Source organism: Triturus cristatus, chromosome 4_1 (genome assembly GCF_964204655.1).
Source record: "Triturus cristatus chromosome 4_1, aTriCri1.1, whole genome shotgun sequence".
Classification (NCBI taxonomy): domain Eukaryota; kingdom Metazoa; phylum Chordata; class Amphibia; order Caudata; family Salamandridae; genus Triturus; species Triturus cristatus.
In genome coordinates, this window is record NC_140585.1 from 3,364,375 (window position 1) to 3,385,199 (window position 20,825).

General features: G+C 47.5%; 1 long non-coding RNA gene across 1 annotated transcript in view; it reads left to right on the forward strand.

Annotated features, from left to right (window-relative positions):
* Positions 1-19,903, forward strand: part of LOC146839255 (uncharacterized) — a 58,261-nt gene extending 38,358 nt beyond the window's left edge. Inside the window, exon 2 of the long non-coding RNA XR_014981053.1 lies at positions 19,127-19,903. This is a non-coding gene — a long non-coding RNA (uncharacterized LOC146839255). The remainder of the gene's footprint in view (positions 1-19,126) is intronic.
* The last annotated feature ends 922 nt before the right edge of the window (positions 19,904-20,825 follow it).

Sequence of the window (20,825 nt, forward strand, 5' to 3'; positions counted from 1 at the left end):
GGGCAGAGTTAGCATACTCGGGAGCTGCGTCATCTAAATATGAGGAAAGAAAAACATCTTCTGCGGTTCTAGGATGCCCCTTAGGATGTACCTTTATTGGGAACAATGGGGTTGGCAAGTCTTTTGGTGTCTCTGGAGTAGCCTTAGGTAATCCTTCGGCCAGGAGAGGATACATACCATTCATAAGGGCATTTCTTTGTCTGTCTACTTGTTCTGATTTTACTCGGATACCTTCCTCAATTAATAGATTCTCTCGAACTTTATTGGAATTCTCTTTACTCTTCTCCTCCTGTCTACGTGCTTTTTCTGTTCGTCTATGTGATTCTTTACGCCATAATTCAACGGCGTCTTTCTGTGACTGTCTGACTTTTCTTTTCCATAACTCTTCCTCGACTTTCATGATGCACTCTGCATCCCAGGTCCCCGCTGTGGGCCACCTTTGACTTTCTGGTAATCCCTTGGTATAGTCTACCCATAAATCAAGAAATAATATAGCGTCTAAGCCATGTTTGTGATACATAAAGTGCCCTGGAGTGTCCCTAGGAGGAATAGGGACGGCTTCTTCGAGAACCCCTTTTCTGGTAGTGATCTGTCTTAATTTCGAAAAGAGCGGCATATTGAGAACTGACCTTATACTTGATTTTGACCTGATACTTGAATTTGAACAGACTTAATACAATAAACACGATAATGAACAGTCATTCATACCACGATATTCAGAACATACTTAAACACTTTAAACATTTAACATTAAACCATTAACTGAAACGACAATGATGATCGTCTGCATAACTAATCACCAAGCTTAATTCTCGACAATAACTAGACAATAACTAGACACTTCGGAATACTTCGGAATACTTGATATACTGCTAAACAGTACAGATACACTGCTAAAACAGTGCAGACCGGATTTGTGTACCCAAACCCGTCTTGACCGGCACAACCTATGTGCACGTCAGAAATGCCTCCCCAGCAATGGTACTCACCGGGTAGCTTCGGAAACGGAAGGCCTCAGTAACTTGAACTTGAACCGGACCGGACTCGACTCGACTCGACTCGACTCGTCGGACACTGGGCTTGACTTCGGACTGGTGGGTCTCTGTATACCTCGGATCTTGCTCTCTCAGCTAGGCTCTGGTCGGGATACTTCGCACTTCTCACCGCCTCGTCTGGGTGTTGATTGCAGTCTCAGTCGCCCCCGCTTGACCGGAGGGAGATACAGGAAATCCTGCTGGTACGCGTTATTGTCCGTCCAGCTGTGGCAGGAGACCGGGCCTGCAACACACCGCCGGCGCGTGAGATGAGAAAGTGTCCCTGTTCGGGCGCCATCATGTGGTAAATATTTCTCCTTTACCGGGACTGAATTTGGTACAGAAACATTATAAAATAGCTCAGTAAAATGAGAGGCAGAATCCGTGATATTAGAGTTTCGGAATGGGCTTTATTCCAATAAGCGATTATAATCGGATGCCTCAAGTTCCATCACCACGGGGGTTCAGGAAGTGAAGTACATACTTTATTGACAAGCAGTAACTTTTATAATACATACATTGTAATGAAGTGAATACAGTAGGCGTAACAATTGATAAGGACATTGACGTTTGGTTTGCGTAACCGAAAATGGGTGTAATAATGAGTAAAAAGGAACATGATTGGTTGTGATGTCATGTATAGGTGGATCTATAAGATAATACTTGGCATGGATGCGCGCGCAGCAGTATGACGTGTAATTGACGTGTAACTAGGGGGTGACGGGGACTTGACATTTAGCTCTATATGTGGAGACGAGAAGTCTGGGAGGTCAAGTCAACCTAATCCCAAATCATATCTAACATCCTATGTTTAAAGAACTATGTTATCCAAAAAGGAGGACTCTCGGACAGAATCTATTCTATACTGACTGTGCGTGTACAAGCGTCTAAGTGTCTACACTGAATGCGAGGGGGTAGGAATATTCCATGGTAACAAGGCTATGAATTACTTGCATGAGGACAGAGAAGATGGGTCTTTTTGCTTGGTAACTGGAAGAATGTTTACTTAAACTACTAGGCAGGAATGTATCGGCTGAGGGGGAAGCAGATAATTCGAAGGTGAAATACAGTTCTTGGCAGAGAGTAAGCTGATGTCAGGCTTCGTGAGCAGCGCAGAGAATGAGACAAAGTTCATGGTCACAGATGCAGGCTCGGGCTGGAGCTTTTAGAGGCAGAAGGCAAGAAGAGTTTGATGACAGAATCAGGGCCTACTTGCCTGGACTGAAAAGTGGCATAAGTGAACCATATAAAGCCGGTGGCCTTTCATATTTAAGAATGGAATATCCGGCCTATTCATGGTGGATCTGGCAGAGGACATGTTGACGGTGGACACGCATGTGTTTGCGTCATCAATACTGGAACTGGAGGGAACATACATGTACTTGCGACATGCACATAGAACCGTTGGGGTCCAAGATAGGGGACATAACTGACCAGGAAAATCCACATTTCCACAGAGTACGTGAATTAGACTAGACTCTGGGAATAAGACTGATCTGTGGGAATAAGACTGGACTGTGGGATGTGGGGATAACACTGGACTATGGGAATAGGACTGAACTGTGGGAATAAGACTGGACTGTGGGATGTGGGGATAAAACTGGACTGTGGGGATAAGACTGGACTGTGGGAATTGGACTGGACTGTGGGGTTAAGACTGGACTGTGGGAATAGGACTGAACTGTGAGAATAAGACAGGATGGTGGGAATAGGACTTGACTTTGGGAATATCGATAAGACTGTAGGAATAGGACTTGACTTTAGGGATCGGACTGGACTGTGGGAATAAGACTGGACTGTGGGAACAGGACTTGACCTTAGGGATCGGACTGGACTGTGGGAATAAGACTAGACTGTGGGAACAGGACTTGACTTTAGGGATCGGACTGGACTGTGGGAAGAAGACTGGACTGTGGGAACTGGACTGGCTAAATGCAGTCTAGGGCTCAGTATAATAGAGATTGCTGGGCAGTGTAGGACACTGTAATAAAGCTTGCCGGGCAGCGTAGGACTCAGTGTTATAAAACTTGCCTGGGCAGCATAGGACCCAGTGTAATAAAGCTTGCCGGGCAGTGTAGGACTCAGTGTAATAAAGCTTGCCGGGCAGTGTAGGACTCAGTGTAATAAAGCTTGCCAGGCAGCATAGTACTCAGTGTAATAAAGCTTGCAAGGCAGCGTAGGACCCAGTGTAATAAAGCTTGCAGGGCAGCGTAGGACCCAGTGTAATACATTTTGCCGGGCAGCATAGGACTGAGTGTAATAAAGCTTGCCGGGCAGCGTAGGACCCAGTGTAATACATTTTGCCAGGCAGTGTAGCACTCAGTGTAATAAAGCTTGCTGGGCAGCGTAGGACTCAGTGTAATAAAGCTTGCAGGGCAGTGTAGGACCCAGTGTAATAAAGCTTTCCGGGCAGCGTAGGACTCAGTGAAATAAAGCTTGCAGGGCAGTGTAGGACTCAGTGTAATAAAGCTTGCTGGGCAGTGTAGGACTCAGTGCAATAAAGCTTGCAGGGCAGCGTAGGACTTAGTGTAATAAAGCTTTCAGGGCAGCCTAGGACCCAGTGTAATAAAGCTTGCCAGGCAGCGCAGGACTCAGTATAATAAAGCTTGCAGGGCAGCATAGGACTCAGTGTAATAAAGCTTGCCGGTAAGTCTGTACGATTTTCCTTCTTTCCTATTTTCCTAGTCCCAGTCTTGAGGACTGAGCTCATAGTTGAGAGCATCAAAACTAAGCCATGATGCCGCCTCTCACAAAATACCGGCTCTATTTATAAATGATGTACAATTTTTTTAATATTATCAGAGAACTTACCCTAAATTTAAAATATCCAGTCAATGGTAATTAACAAAGGCAGTGCTTAATTTGTGCACATTTTTATGACAAACCACCACATTGTGGTGCGGTGTGTGTATTTTGAAGCAATATTCATTAGTGAAGCATTGAGCTGTTTGGTATATGCTTAAAAATGATACAACTTTTTTCAATACTTTGGTCTTTTTCTGAAAATTCAATAAAAACATTTTGAGATAAAAAAAATGATAAACTTTAACTTAAACCTGCACTTTAAAATGACGTGGGTTGTGCCAGCTGCAGTGGACCAGTGAGTAATACCTTGAGCTCCGGCACTTATTTCTTTACAAATGAAGCCCGGAACAAAGGTATATGGACCAGTACACGTCGCTGCTCTGCAGATCTGTTGGGGTGGGGTGCTGCCCGCGTCTGCTCAGAGGCCTCTAGTAGAGAGACCGTGAATTGGAGGTTTTTCACCGACTGCGGATTAACATCGAGGAGTTGCAGTGAATTGATGTCGCTAGGGCTGGCTTTAGGGCAGTGCGACTGGTGCTGCCGCACTGGGCTCTGACCGTAGGAGGGGGCACCGACCTCAGGGGGGGCGGCGCTGTGTTTAGCAATAACTTATGGTTGGAAAGATGAGGGGCACTTTTGCCTGGTGGTAGTGAGAGAATCCAAAGAGGCGGTCTTAGGGTGTGGGGGCGCCAAAAATGATAGTGGCACCGGGGCGCCGCCAGCGCTAAAGCCGGCCCTGGATGTCGCTATGGAGGTTTTTTTTTATCCTGCTTCGTTCGCCCAATGATACAAGAATTCATAAGAATTAAATATTGTTGCGCAATCTAAATAAATGGATGCAGCTCCATGAATGTCTAGAGACCGAGGAGCACATTTCCCACAGTGGACAAAAAAAGCACATTTATTTCTTGGGAACAATAAAACTGAGAGTAAATCGTCAGGATGAATCGCAGCCCAGGTCTAAGAATTTTCTAGTCTGGAAAAAATGTAAATATTGAGGAGAAATCAGTAAAGATCCTTTTTTGCACAATCGTCAGGCTGAAGTCATGGCATTGAGAGCGCCGCCTTTGCTGACAGCAGTATCCATTCGAGGAGGCCAGAGGTGCAAAGTGGAGCTGCTGCGAATCTTGTAGAGCAATATGGAAACCCCAAAAAAGAATTGTAGAAAGAAAAATTGGCCCTTTCTTCCCATATCTCTTAAGAACCTTTAAGACCCAAGAGAGTCAAGAAACTCCAAGATTCTCTGAGCATTTAAGCTGGAAAAGCAAGACTTTTTGTAAATGCTTCACTATGAAAATCCAAAATGAAAAATTGATTTTTGGAATTTAAATGTCACTGATTATTAGATCGTGTTTTCAAAGTGAGTCCAATGCTTTGTATAAAGTCCCATGGTAGATGGTTCTGAAGCCCCCTCGATAGCTGAAGCGACCTGTGATTGGAGACCGATCCTCTCCAGGTCCAGGCAGTGAGGTGAGGACCGCTGAGGGCACCATGGCCATACCATGCCTTATTTATTTACCCGAGGGTATCGGAGTGCTTTACAGAATATACATTGCAGAGATTCACAACAAACGAGACAAAAGAATGACACAATAAAATTGCAGGACGCTGGTTGAGGGGTCTGCTTCATAGACATGGGACATCTGTTTCGTAGTCTCGAGGACATGATGTTGGAGAAGTGCGGGGTGTCTGTTATACCGTTCCGAATGCTCCTATCTGCTCCTATCGACTCCCTAGGGAGCGGTTGAGGAACAGGGTTTTGAGTTGGCTTTTGAATTTTACAAAAGAGGGAATGGTTCTGATGTGAGGGGGAATGGAGTTCCAGATTTTTGGTGCGCTTCTGGCAAAGGAACGAGCCACAGTTTTTAATTTTTGAGTTTTTGGTGGGATGAGTAGTAGGGGTTTGAGCTTCTGAGGTTCCTGGCCTGACCAGCTTTTTTGAGTTTGGCCGGCAGGTATTCGGGTTTACCGGTATGTAGGGCTTTATGAGTGAGGCAGGCTGTTCTGAAGCTGATCCGTATTTCAACTGGGAGCCACTTAAGTTCTCTGAGTGCAGGGGAGATGTGGTCGAATTTCTTGATTCCGGTGACCATTCTGGCTGCCGCATTCAGAGTGGTTTTGATGGGAGCTAGGTGTGACTTTGCAGTTCCGGATAGGACTGCATTCAGTCTTGACAGCACCAGTGTTTGAGTGTCCTATTTGAGATCACTGGGCGGAATGAAAGGTTTTATTTTGTTCAGTAGTTTAAGGTTAAGGAAGGCACTCTTGGACGAATTCTTCATGTTTAGTTTCGGGTCTAGTGTGATGCCTAGTGATTTGACAGAGTCAGCTAGGGTGAGATTCCCGTTGAGCGCATCCATGGCCTTTAGCCATTTAACAATTTGAGGGTTCTCCTCCTTGTTCGAAATGAGAAGTATCTCAGTTTTGTCGGGGTTTAGTTTAAGGTGATTCGATGACAGCCAGTGTTGGACATCTCTCAGTACGTTATTGAGTCTTTGAATGTCACTGAGGGAGGTATATCTGAATATCGTCTGCGTAAAGATGGAAACGGATGTTGGCTGTTTTGAGTAGTTTGGTGAGAGGTTCCATGTAGATGTTAAAGAGTTGCGGGGAAAGCACTGAGCCTTGAGGGACTCCCTTGTTGACAGGGTGAGAGTCAGAGGCAAAGTTTCTGATTTTTATTTTTTGAGTGAGATTGTGCGGGAAGGAGGAAAACCATTGGAGGACCGCCTCACCAAGACCGTCTCTTTCTTGGAGAGCCCTAATGAGGAGTTTGTGGTCTACTGTGTCGAATGCTGCCGATAGGTCAAGGAGAATGAGGAGGCAGCATTGATCAGATTCTAGTGAATTGTGTATATCGCCGATGATGTTGAGGATCGCGGTTACTGTGCTACAGTCTTTTCTGAAGCCAGATTGGTGGGAGTCCAGGAGGTTGATGTTATCCAGGTGTTGGGTTAGCTGTTGGAGTACGCACTTATCTAGGATTTTGGACAGAAGGGGAAGGTTAGATACAGGTCTAAAGTTATTCAAATCCGTTGTGTAAAGGCCGGGTTTTTTCAGCAGGGGTGGGACTTGTCCTACTTTAAGGCAGTCTGGAACGTCTCCATTTTTCATGGAGCTGTTTATTATCATGCACCAAAGCGGTGCTAGGGAGTGCTTCAGCTTTTTGGTTAGTAGGGGCGGAATGGGGTCAAGGACATGAGAAGAGGGTTTGGAGGTGGAGATCAGCGTGATTATCTCATGTTCCTGAATGGGGCGGAAGCTTAGCCAAGATTTGAAGGAGGGGCAGGGAGCGATAACGACTGCCTCGGGTGTGGTACTCTTAGTGGTTCGAGTGTTGACGGTGTCCAGTGAGTGTTCGATTTTAGTAATCTTGTCGTTAAAGAAGTTGGCGAAGTTGTCACAGAGTTCTTTGGACGCCTATATTGAGGAGGTCACGAGCTTGGAAGTTTGTTGCCTGATGATGCTATAGAGCTCTTTGGGTCTATTTTTTGCACTGTCCAGCCCAGAGGGAAAAAACGAGGATTTCTTGTTTTTGATGTGATTGTTGTATTTCCTGCAAGCTGTTTTGAGTTGTTCGCGGAGGGAGGAGGTAGGGTTCTTCCTCCAGCTTCTTTCTTTGGCTCTTAGTTTTCTCCTTTCGGAATTAGTGTCAGTGTTGAACCAAGACCTGGACGGAATGGCTTGGCTTTTTTTCAACTTTCGAGGAGCGAGTTGAGCATAGTCACCAAGTTAGGGGCATATCAACAACAACCGGCGATAATTATCTCTAAGCGCACTTAGCGCTAGGATAATTATCGCCGGCTAGCGTGAATTTTTATCGCTGAGATAGCGTGCTATTAGCAATGCTTATCTCAATAGCGATAAAAATCCTCACGCTAACAGGCTAACGTGAGATTATCGCTGGAAACCCAGCGATAATCACACGTTACCTTGTTGATAGGGACAGGCAAACTTAGCCATGATATCCTCCTTCCATAGGATATCATGGCTAAGTCAGAAAAATACCAGACGTAAAAAAGCAGCGTTAACCGCGGTTAGCGCTGCATTTTTTGTCTCTAACAGGGTTAGCGACATTCTTGATAATAGGAGAAATGTCGCTTAGCGACATTTCTCCTATTATTTTACTCTGGAACGCCCCCTTTGCATCTCATTAGAGATGCAAGGGGAAGCGTAGAGTAAAAGGGTGCTAACATGCAAATTTGCATGTTAGCACCCTGTTGTTGATAGGGCGCTAGTTTTATCTCTCCTTTTTTGGCTTTTAAAGCCAAAAAAGCAGAGATAAAGCCCTTGTTGACATGCCCCTTAGAGTTGTACCACGCAGTGAGTTGGGTAGTGGAAAGGTGTTCGTTGGTGCAGGGAAGGAGCGAGCTTATCCTTTCTTCGAAGACTTCCATGGGAATCTAGGAGAAGTTTCTGACCCATTTGGGGGAGTCTTGCATAGGTGGTTGAGAGAAAATTTGTTGGTTTATATGAAATAGGATCATGTGGTGGTCCGACCAGTCCACGGGGAGTACATGTTCGATCGAAATTGCATCTCGTTGGGCAATGATGGCATCTAAGATAGCTCCTTTGTAGTGCGTCTCCTCTGTGCAATGTTGGGTTAAATTATTGTCACAGAGAAGATTGGATAGCGTTTAAATTAGCGGGTTATGTGTTTCATTCCATCACAGGTTAAGATCACCAAGAATTAGGTTGTTGGAGTCTCCCAGAGCACAGTGAGCAATCAGGTCTGATAACTGTTCCCCAAATGTCGAGGTGTTGCCTGGTGGGCGATAGAGAAGGTGACAGAGTAGTGTTCCATTATCTTTGGTCTTTATGTTGGCGGTAAGACATTCAAAGGTGTTGTACTTGCATGAGTCTATTTCCATGATGGCGATGTTGTCTTTATGGATGATGGCTACCCCACCCCCTCATTGGTCTTTTCTGTTTTTATTAATAATGGAAAAACCTGGGGCACAAGCATGTCTAAGCATGTTGAGGAGAGCTCATTGAGCCAGGTCTCCGTGATGAACGCAATGTCAACGTCCTGCGAGAGGATGGCTTCTGCTAGTTCGGTTGCATGCATGGGTGCCGATCTGCAGTTGATGAGCATGCAGTTGGTGAAAAGCTCTTTTTTGCTAGGGTTCTTTTCCTTGGGCTCCCTAGGAAGGGAGGTGAGGAAGGGCGGTCTAGGGAGTTTTGTGCACGGAGGGTCGCTTTCGAAACCCGTGATCACTTGGATTTTGGATTTTGGGGAGTCAAAGGGGGCTGCGTCGTATGAATAGGCTAGATCGGCCGCTTCTTTGTCAGACATCGCGGCTTCGGTCCTAGTAGGTCTTGAGGAGAAGGGCTCTATGTCGGTATTTGAGCGACTCTGAGCCCTAGTGACGCGGACTGTGTTTCTTACGGTTTTTTGAGACAAGTCCTCCGTGTCCGTTCTTGAGGGTCTCTGTACTTGTGTCTCGGAGGTTGCTACAGGCCTAGTGGGGCGCTGGTGGTGGTTGGAGTTGAATGGAGAAGGTACGCTGGGAGGGGATTGTTGGGGCCTTCGGTCCTTGTCGAGGTTGGTGAGGATTTCGCTCCAGCCCCGGGAAATAGCTTCTAGCTGGTTTTCTAGTGAAGCGAGATGCTGCGCCATGGTGTTGTGGGCAGGGGTGAGGGCATCATGGGGAGGGTCGACCTGTGTGGTGTAGGTCGTGTGTATGATTAGATGCCTATTACAACTGGTGTAGAACATGTTGTCCCCTCTTGGTACCCTGGGAGGGGGGTGCATTGGGTCATGGCGTGAAATCGACCTTCTGAGATCTGGGTGAGTACTAGTGTGATTAGGGGTCGATGGCGACCGAGCGGGTTCAAGGAGTTGCGGAGGGTGGACCAAATTAGGACATCGAGTTTGCCATTTCCTTGAGAGTTGGAGAACACTCTTTGTAGAGGCGCTGGAGTGAGGGGTGACTCGGGGGTGGAAAGAGGAGGTGTGGGGCGAGGCGGGGACAGTTTGTTTTTCCTGTTGGGGCCGGTTATCTGTAGGTGGGAGCTGGGTCGGGAAGGATCGAGGCAAGTGAGGAAGAGCGGAGCGGAGAATGGGGAAGAGGGAGTCGAAAGCCTCTAGGTTCTCATTATTAGCCTGAATCAGGACAGTGCCGTTAGTGTAGATGGTCACAGACGTGATCCCACCTATTGACGAACGGTTAGGGAGCGAGGTAGTTAGTTTGCAGCTATGTGAGGTAGTTGTGGTTTTGGAGATGTAGAGTTGTGTTCTGAGAGAAGTGTTCCATTCCTCTGGTCTTTCAGTGTGAAAGATTAAGTCCATCTTAATCTGTCCTTTAGAGGGGCAGTGATATGTGTCTGTAAATAGAATTTCTTTGTGTTGTCTGATCAATTTCTGCTTGAAATTTCGTCTTGCTTTAGGAGAAAGATTGGGGGGAAGCTAATCGTGAATGCGTTCGTGCTGTGAGGTTTCAAGTGGGTCGATGAGGGTTGGTTGGAGTGGGTTGGCGTGCCCGCTGCCATTGTGGGAATTTCTAAGAGAAGGGGACCCTGTATCAGAAAGGGAGTCTAGAACAGTTTGGTGAGGTTGGGCAGATCAGCTGGGGGTGGGATGAAAATTGTCGCCTAAAGATGTGTCAGGGAGGGTAAGATTGCAGCTGTGCGGTCCCTTACTAACCCGCCGGTGAAGATCAAGGGGGATTGACTTCGGGGAGCAATCCGATTTGTGTTCAGGCCTTTGGGTCTGGTATGGAATGGGATTGAGCCACCGTAGTTAGGAATCCCTCTCGTTTCGGATTCGTCCTGACAGGTTCGATATTTCACCTTGTCACTGCAGTTTTGGCGAGTGTGGCTTCTGTCAGGGAGGATTAGCTGAAAAAGCTGTGGGAGGTGTTTGTTTATGTTTTACCGGGCAGGGATACTTAGCAGTTGATTCGGGTAGGTAGATAGAATAACAACTGGGAGCTGTAGTTCTTTTGCTATTATCTTGAGGAGACCTGATCATATTGAGATTGAAGAATTCTGGTCACCCTGTAATACACACTATGTTTAACTGTTTCCTCAATGAGGGGTCACCTCAGCAGGGATGAGTCGTGGTGTAGCTCGATCTCATGGTAAGGGGGTGATCACTGTGGTGACAAGGGTGGCCATCTTGGAGATGGTTGTATCCACCTTATAGATGGTTGTATCCACCCCAGCTCATTTTGAGGGTCAGAGGTTGATTGCTGTTGTTGCTGTTGAATTTGAGGCTTAGATTTACTAACCAGCACAGCCCCGGGCTCAGGTGCAGATGACTTTATCCACGATCAGTTTACTTGTTTGCTTGGGTTCTTATCCCCATGTCGCTGTTAGTAGAAGGTCAGTGTCCTTTGTGCTTCCTTCAGTGGGAGCTCAGTCACTCAGCCCTATGATCTCAGGAGCCCACAGGCATTGCTTGCTGTGGTTGCAGCTCCCGCAGAGGGAGTCTAGGCGCCTTGACTCTTCTCCAAGCTGGGTGCCCTGAGTGGTCTGGTGTCTGTCAGTCTTTCGTCCTGTCCTTGCGTTCATGGCAGTTGTAGCCCACTTCTCCCTGACGTGGCTGCCTGCCTCAGCAGTTGCGACCCGGAATCTGGCTGGTACTCACGTCGAGGCCAGGGACTTCGCCGGTTCACACAGACGCTTGCAGACCAATCTGGGACAATACACATGGCACAACGAATGCATCCTGACCTGGGCCGATGCGCACAGCAAGGAACATATCACAACAACCTGCTCTCATATCCACAACCAGGTGGTTGCGCCCCTCAGGCTGATATGCCAATATAGGTAGATCTTCACTTTCGTGCCAGAAACCCCTCAATTGTGTGTCTTTTGCTTTCTCGCCCTAAGTGCGCCAGGTATGCCTAGACGTCGGTCCCGGGCTCACTGTGCCACTGGATTCAAGCTATCCTGGCTGAAGAGGGATGAAACCCCGAAACCGGTCCTAGGATGCTTGTTTCCGGTCCAGGGAGGACCTGGCTTGGCAGTTTGGGCTCGACTGTTCCCATGAGGCACAGGGTCAAGACTGATTTGCATATGGCCAGGTCTAAACTGGGGTGGCATGGTGAGCAAAAGAATGATGGATCTAACCCAGATCTCTTGACTGGGGGAGAATATTTTGATTTGTTCTGCATTCCATCCATCAATTGTGTGTCTTTTGCTTTCTCGCCCTAAGTGTGCCGGGTATGCCTAGACGTAGGTCCCGGGCTCACTATGCCACGGGATTCAAGCTATCCTGGCTGAAGAGGGGTGAAACCCCGAAACTGGTCCTAGGATGCTTGTTGCCGGTCCAGGGAGGACCTGGCTTGGCAGTTTGGGCTGGACTGTTCCCATAAGGCACTGGGTTAAGACTGATTTGCAGATGGCCAGGTCTAAACTGGGGTAGCATGGTGAGCAAAAGAATGATGGATTTAACCCAGATCTCTTGACTGGGGGAGAATGTTTTGATTTGTTCTACATTCCGTCCATCAATTGTGTGTCTTTTGCTTTCTCGCCCTAAGTGCGCCAGGTATGACTAGACGTAGGTCCCGGGCTCACTGTGCCACTGGATTCGAGCTATCCTGGCTGAAGAGGGGTGAAACCCCAAAACCGGTCCGAGGATGCTTGATTCCGGTCCAGGGAGGACCTGGCTTGACAGTTTGGGCACGACTGTTCCCATGAGGCACAGGGTCAAGACTGATTTGCACATGGCCAGGTCTAAACTGGGGTGGCATGGTGAGCAAAAGAATGATGGATTTAACCCAGATCGCTTGACTGGGGGAGAATGTTTTGATTTGTTCTGCATTCCGTCCATCAATTGTGTGTATTTTGCTTTCTCGCCCTAAGTGCGCCGGGTATGCCTAGACGTAGGTCCCGGGCTCACTGTGCCACTGGATTCAAAGCTGAAGGAGTGTGAAACCCCGAAACTGGTCCTAGGATGCTTGTTTCCGGTCCAGGGAGGACCTGGCTTGGCAGTTCGGACTGGACTGTTCCCATGAGGCACAGGGTCAAGACTGATTTGCATATGGCCAGGTCTAAACTGGGGTGGCATGGTGAGCAAAAGAATGATGGATTTAACCCAGATCTCTTGACTGGGGGAGAATGTTTTGATTTGTTCTGCATTCCGTCCATCAATTGTGTGTGTTTTGCTTAGGAACCCCTCAGGGGCCTGGAGAACCTCTGCACCTCCTGGGTGGCTTTGGAGAGGCTGCATCTCCAGTGTCCCTCAGGCTAGGAGCATTTAAGGATTCTTCTGAAGTAGAGTCTCTCCTGTTGCAGGGCCAGACAGACTCATTCCCTCACAGCAGGCAGGCATGCTACTATGCACTATCCACACCCTTCATCAATCCTCCTGCAGAGGGTGCAGACTTCAGATACTGCCTATCACCTTTGGGAGACAGGCTATCCGCAGACATCAGCCTGGCTGCACAGCACACCCTTGAGCACTCTGTGAAGGTTTGCCTTCCTTGATCATGAAGATATTGGCACTGCAGTAAAGTGGGGGGCTTGGGGCCCACCTTTCTGCACAATTTGTAAACGGGGAATATATCTCCACATCTCTCAAGCCTCAGAACTCTTTAGGGTGCTTCTCTTTTAAAGTGTCCTTTTCAGGCTGTTCTCCAGACACAGCCTTTGTGTAAAGTGATGCTTCTTGCTGGAGCACCCACAACTTGGGCACAATAAAGTGTGAGGTTTCTACACCTGGCTGTCATCAGCCTCCCTGAAGCAGTAATCAGGAATAGACAAAAGGACAAAATAACCTTCCTACCTTGAACAATAGAAATTGTAGTTCCATCAGTAGCGGCTGCTACCAGACGGGGGTGGTAGGGCAATAAGAAGAGGGGATTGAAAAAGATTCAATTAAAAATACACTTACCTGCCTGCACCTGGCTGGCCGGATCTTGTCCATCCTCTTAATCCTCTTCGAGTCCAGCAGCAGGAAACACCCGGGCTCCCCATAGTCAATCACATTACTGCTATGCAGCATTGTGATTGGTCTGAGCCCCTTAATTTGGCGTTCAAACAGGAAGTAGGAGTCTGGGCATGTTCTCGACTCAGGCTGTACTGCAGTCTGGGTGGAGAACATGCAAAGTGCGCATGACAATTCGGCCGGCCCCAGAAGGCCGACAAACAGACAGAGTGTTCCGACCACTCCTCCCCCTGCAGTGCTCTGTCACGGAGCCCAGCTCCGCCCGCACTTAATGAAATTAGCCACTGCAGAACACAAAATAAAATGATAACAACTCTGCATTATTATCATTTTATTTTTCCTTGTTGAACTGCTCAAAGAGCAGGGGGGCGATGCACTTCCGCTTAGTGGAGGAGCCGCCACTGAGTCTCACCCTCCACCCCCTACTATCTACCAAATGGCATAACTCTGGAAGAAATTACGAGCAGCCGCTTCCTAACAAGTCTTCATGGAATTCTGAAGACAGCCCTATCTCCACTCTTCTCACTTCAGTGTCTGGGATCGCCACACTGCAGCCACAGTGGCGCAGGCAATATGCTTCATCTGTCTGGAGAAGATATCCTCGTCTTCCATCTTGTGCATGGTAAACCAGGGATGTAGGAAGGTGGAATCTGACTGCATGTTTGCCCCCACTTTTTTCCTTATGTTTTGCTGGTTTTTTACTTAGTTTGGCTGGGATCCTGCTATTCAGGACCCCAACCTCTCTGCTTTCCCCTTTAAATTGATTACAAGTACTTTAAGTACACTCCAAATTGGATTCTGGGGTACCCTTATTGTAGGAGAGTAGGATCTGCTTCACATGGGTACCCCCACTTTTTTCTGGTGTTTCACTGTTTTTCGACCTTAGTCTGGCAGTGGCCCTGCTAATCAGGACCACAGCCTAGCTGCTTCCTCTCTAAAATGGTTTCCATGTACATTAGGTACATATCTAATTGGATCCTGGAGTGCCTTATAAGCCCCTAGTATATGGTATACTATGTACCTAGGGCATAGGTACCTCAGAGGCCTACCAGGGGCTGAAGCATGTATTATGCCACCCCTGGGAAGCACTCCAAAATGGCACCACAGGTCCGCTACTGCAGCCTAGGTAAGGTGGTGCTTGCACTCCTTACAGTGGTATAGGCTACCGATATCACTACCATTGCACACACATATAAAACCCATAGGTCACTCCTATGGCAGGCCTTAACAATCCTGAAGGCAGAGTGCTTGGTTTTTATGTGAGAGGGTGCCCCTGCATGAGCAGAGCCCCTCTGCAGCGTTCAGAGTATCTCCTCTGATGCTGTTTGTGGTGCAGCCTGACCATATACTCTTAAGTGCATTATAACCTCGCAGTGAATGCTAACTGGCTGCACGGAAACATGTGGTGTTTGGTGTCAAACGCTTTGGAATACTACCCCCCGCCAGTTCTGGCAGCGGGGGTAGCATTCCACCCTTCTAGAGGGAGACACATGTTCACACTAGTCTAACCCGGTAGGACTTTCCTGAGCCCTGGCATCACAAAATGGATGCTTCTGCCACAGACACAGGTCTGGCCTCCTGCTGCTGAGCGAAACTCCGGCAGGGGAGGCCTGGACAATAGGTTTCCTGTCGAAGGGAGGTGTAACCACCTCCCCAGACAGGCAGATGTGTATTGGGGCTGGGCGGGACTCTCTGGTGCTTTGAAGTCCTGCACTGGGGGCACACTTGGTGTCCCTGTGCATAGTCCAGTTCAAATCGGTTGCAGGGACTACCTACAACCACCCCTCTTTCCAAACCCTCCCATAGGTGGGTCCCTAGAGTATGTCCATCCCCCAAACTTAGTATAAGTATGGGAACCCAGTCTTCGTGACTTTAGTTTACCCTGGACGAAACTCTGCAACATATATCCTGGACCTTCGACTTTCTATCATGACTAGAAGACGGAAGAAATCTCCCTTGGGGTCAAGGAGTGACTCCCCTGCGTGGTAGGCACCAATGAAGCAACTGACCGGTCTGCATCGCTAAAGCTCCTGCCGGACGCCGAAGTCTTTGCATCACCAGAGGTGGATTTACAGACTTCCCCGAGGCTACCCTGAGTCCACAGCAAAGCTGAGGCCCATGGCTATCGTGGGTGGCGTGGAACCGTGACCCCTGGACACCGTGAACTTTTGCAGCAACACTATCTTCCTGGTCCTCCTCGAAATTGTGCTTTGGGCTCTGAGTAGCCCCAGCCTTGAGCACCTCTTGCACCGAAGATTGCTGGCCTCCACTCCACGAGTGACCCGTGGGCCAGTTTCCAGTGGGACTGCTCGAGGCTCCTTCGTGATCACTAGCCCATTGGCTAGCAGGTCCCCACGAAGGCAACTCCTCTTCTAATTGGGCTTTCCTGGTTACGTGCCCTGACTTACCCTCACTGGGTGAGTCCCTCAGGCCTTGCTGGTCTGCACCGTAGTCCTTTTTCTGAATTCCAGTGACTTGCCGTTGCCAAGGCTTGTTGGGTCCATTCTGGTCGCCGACACCGCAGCACTCGACAGACTTCGTGGGACAGCTCGAATCCGGCTCGTGGACTTCGTCGACGCCTCCTGGACCTCGTGGCTGAAGAGTCAAGACACCCATCAACTCCCCTGAAGCACCCGACATCTGTCGTCATTGGTCTATCCTGCCCTCGGTCACTGGCTAGTGACCCAGACTCTGTCCCCTCTGCGCTCAGGTTCCTTCCATCCTAGATCCAGGCTTGGATCTCTTCGGACACTTCTCTTCACGGCAGCAGAAGTTCTTTACAGGCTTCCATTACAATCAATGACGCGACCCGACACCAAAAGACACCTATGCACCCTGCTTCCCTGGGTGAGGTAACTTGAGTTCTCCGGTGCTCCTGTGGGTGCTAACCCTAGAACTTCTTAAGTCCAACAGGGTTTGGTCCTGACTCAATTCTAAGTGTCCCTAATCTTTAAATTTCCAACTGCGACATTGCATATAGAAGCTAACGGGAATCAGCGGTTGTGTTTACACACTGCATACAGTCACCGTGGGTCCCCTGTGTCACTACCTTGGGTGGTTTCTTGGGGTCCCAGCGATTCTACAGGCTCTAGGCCTTGTATCTATCCCAGTCGTGGTTCTTATACCACTTGTTCATGTTTGGACCCCAAGGACCCAAACGTGTATTTGTGCTATTACTGTCGCTAACTAACTTGTGAATTAAGTACTTCAAACTCCAGTCCCATAAAGAGACTAAAGGGGTGTGTTTTATCCTAAATACATATATTTTGAATATATACCTGGTGTGGTTTTCCTTTCATTTGATCTTTCAAGAGATTATAGACTGGTAAAACTAGCTGCTTTACATTCCTTCAAGACTTAGCCTGAAGGCTGCTCTCCATAGCTATCACTAGGATAGCTTTTAAGGGGTTGTTTGGACTGATACAAAGTGCCCACTAGAATTAGTGGACAGCATATATCAGGCCACCTTCTCACAAAGGTGCCTTGAGATTGCGTAACACAACTCATATGTGCAGCTCGGCCAGCAGTGATGTTTTGGCTGTGCAGCCTCTGCTTCCACAGGTCGTGTGTGGATGCCATTCAAAGTAGACCCAGTCATGTGGCCAATATGAAGTCAACACCACAGGGATGTAGCATTGTCTGTCACTGTACCAATTCACATTATGAATATGCCACGTTTGTTAAAGTTTGCTAACAACACATATTTACATTTGTCCTCTCACATATGGACGTCAACCATTCACCCAGGGGCACTTTGACAGATTCCGGGACCCACACACCACTGGTGAGTAGTGACAATAAATATTGGCATAATTCGGGGTCATGAGTGTCTGTGCCAAATGCAACACGTTGTTGATTAGCAGTATGGGTGTGTATTGCATGTCCCTTGCCTACGATGTGAAGAGGTATTTTGCATTTCATATTTGTGTACAAAATGGTAGTTTGAGGGGGTACAATGCATCTTATTCAGAGTTGTGACTTTGTCCATCAACAGTCAGTGATACACATGTCAATTTATGTGCCTATTTTCGAGCAACTAATGCCGCCAACTTGAAGTAGTGTTGGCAATAGGCCACTTGGATTTTCTCCCATGTTGATTTGCGCAGCCTAGTCAAGAAGGCACACTTACGTGCTGTGTACATCGTCCAAGGGGCGTGCAGTGGGTGATACATTGTGCACAAGGAGGCAGTGCATTTCTGTCCGTCCAAGGTCAGACATGTTGGGACAGTGATTTCTAAGGTATGCTGCACAGCAGATAACCAGAAGTGGCAGTGTGTAGCTCAGAGCCAAAATTGTCAATGGCATGTTACACAAACACATTCAATAGATGTGTATGTTAATTGAAATTGAATCTTTGTGCACTGCAATGGTGTTGTCAGGCTGTGTCCGTGGGGACATTCCATGCTGGACTCAGGATCATGTGTACCAACTCAGCTGACACAATTGGTGACATTACTCAACACACATTTCATACGCATGCATTAGCTATGCATCATTTGATGTCACATAGATTTGACAATCCTGCCTGCGCCAACAATATCTGTGAGTACGCATTAGCCATAACAATTACACAACCCTCATGACCCCAGGGTGCCATTACAATGTGTAATCCATTGTAACAGTTTGCGTAGTTGATGCATGCGTGTTCATCTCTACTATGGAGTGAGATTGGGGGTTACAACACATGCATGACTGGCAGTTGTGGTTCAATGATGTCTCCCCCTCGCAGTGGATGACTATCACCAATTGCAAAGTAATGGTGGAGTGAGTAAGGGCCTAAGTCAGCATTCATACAGCAAACATGTTTCCTTGTGTGCGGCATGATGCAGCATGATTGAAAGTGTGAGTAGGGCTGTCTCAGTCATGTTCCTGTGCAAGTAGGGTGAGCTTACAATAGGTTGATATTCACACCTGCACACAAACACCCTTGCACGCTTGTGCAAGAGTGCCTGTCTTGGCACTGACTTGATGTACTGCACACAGTTCCTGGGGGACACACATGGCTGCACATGTGCATTGTACTTTTGATGCAGCTGTCTGTCACAGGATAGGAGAGGGTGGTGCTGAGCACGTAGGGGTAATACCTCCAGACTCAAGTCAATTGTACATGTCACCCACAGCCCGGTTGTCCAATGGTGCCATGTTTGTATCGTGACATTAGCTTTTAGTAGTGTCAGTGCATGTCCCATGCCATGCACTGTCATGTCAGTCTCCACAGCATGTAGTGATTGAATCATGCTTTGACATTGGCTTGAACAGGTCAGTCTTTGACTCAACAGAGTGAAGCGGGTGTGTTGCCTCCAATGTTGTTTTGAACTTGTAATACAGATATCATGTTGGACGTTTACATAGTGTAGGGGACAGAAAAATGACATTGAGTTAATTTTTACAGACAACATGACACCGGAGGAGCAACACACTTCCAAGGTTGCCAAGGACCGGTACCTCCATGTGAAGAAGGTCCACAAGGGGTATCGTCTTATGGCAAGGAGGTATCAAGCCGTGAAGAAGGCTGGGACCTGAAAGTCGCTTCCGGAATGTGATGTGACCGGCAGCAAGACCATCCCCTCAACCTCAGGTGCCAGTGTGGGCTCCCAAATGGTTAATCCCCCTGCTACCACACCCGCACAGGTGCCAGTCCAACCTGCACCGGCACCTGCACCTGCACCAAGTGATCCGGTTCTTGGCCAGCTTATGCGGATGGTAACTCATAACAATGCCATGCTGAAGGAAATTCGCAGAGAAATATTGTATCTCAACCGGCACCTACATGAGATACGTACCCACCTGGGAATGCAGTAATGACTCCCCATGTTCTCACCCATCCCCCTCTTCTCCCTTCCCACAATGTCCCTATTTTTGTGTAATGTTGTGGTAGTTCATTGTTGTGTGTTTTAGTTAGAATAGTTTTAGTCTAGGTATAGTTAGTTGTAGATTTAGACTTTTTTACTTCTTGAATGTGATAGGATTTGGGGATAGGTTTCATTTAGCTTTGGGTGGGGGGTTGATGTCTTTATTCATTTTGTGTGTTCGTAAATAGTTAGGGTAGATAGTTTTGGTTAGTATAAATGTTTGTAATTAGTTTAGGTTTAGAGTTAGGGTAATATATTAGTGTTAGTGTAGGGTATTCTGAACTTTTATCTTGTTAAATACATCTTGTTATTTTTGATTTCTGCTTGCACTTATATCAGGGCTGATGCAGGGTAGTGGGGCTTGCTCCATTGTATGCAACTCATACAATCACTGGAGTAATCATTGTATGTGTAACTATGGTCCTGACCTGTTACTCAGCAGGATGGATTGAGTCCAGATACCTTAGATGTGAGCACAATGACCTTGCATGTCTGATAGATTTGCAAATATGGTTTACGGCCTACTCTGGTGACAGTTTATTGTGACCTCCAACATCTTAAGTGTGATGCACATAGTTGTACTGCACATTGGTGCACATTTACAACTCAACGTAGGGACATAGCATTGTGAGTATATCAAAGTTACACATATAGCGTCAAAAACATGCATATCAGGTTGGAGTCCATCTCCATTGCACAGACCTTTGCACACTTGATGCGTGGTGCCAGTGCATCAGATAGCTTTGCCTTACATGTTCCTGGGCATGGCCAATCAATCTCCATTCCATGCATGCTGTTGGTCATTTGTGGGTCCATTGTTAACGTCACATGGCACAACAGTGTTAGTGAGTCACATGAGTTATATGAGACTGAGTCATGACTTTGGAATAGAGGTCATTCACAGGTGTCTTTTTGGATTTGCACTGTTCGGTATACTGACTTAACTTCGAGTCTCTTGCTTTTGTGACACCCTTAATCAGTTGAGTTATGCTTTTGTACCTGATGATGTTTGGTTGCAGGCACACAGTTCTGCTGCACACAAGTGGTGCCATGCTGCATTGCTCCCTGTACCAAGTGTCATAGCCACTCATCCCAGCTGTGACTTTGGCATTGGCTCATAGTGATGACACCCATGTAATCTTGCCACTGATTCAGACTACATGCTAAGTGCAGTTCAACTGACATCCGTGGGCACCTTAGCCAATATGTGGGCACTTCATGCGAGGACTCTGAAGTTGG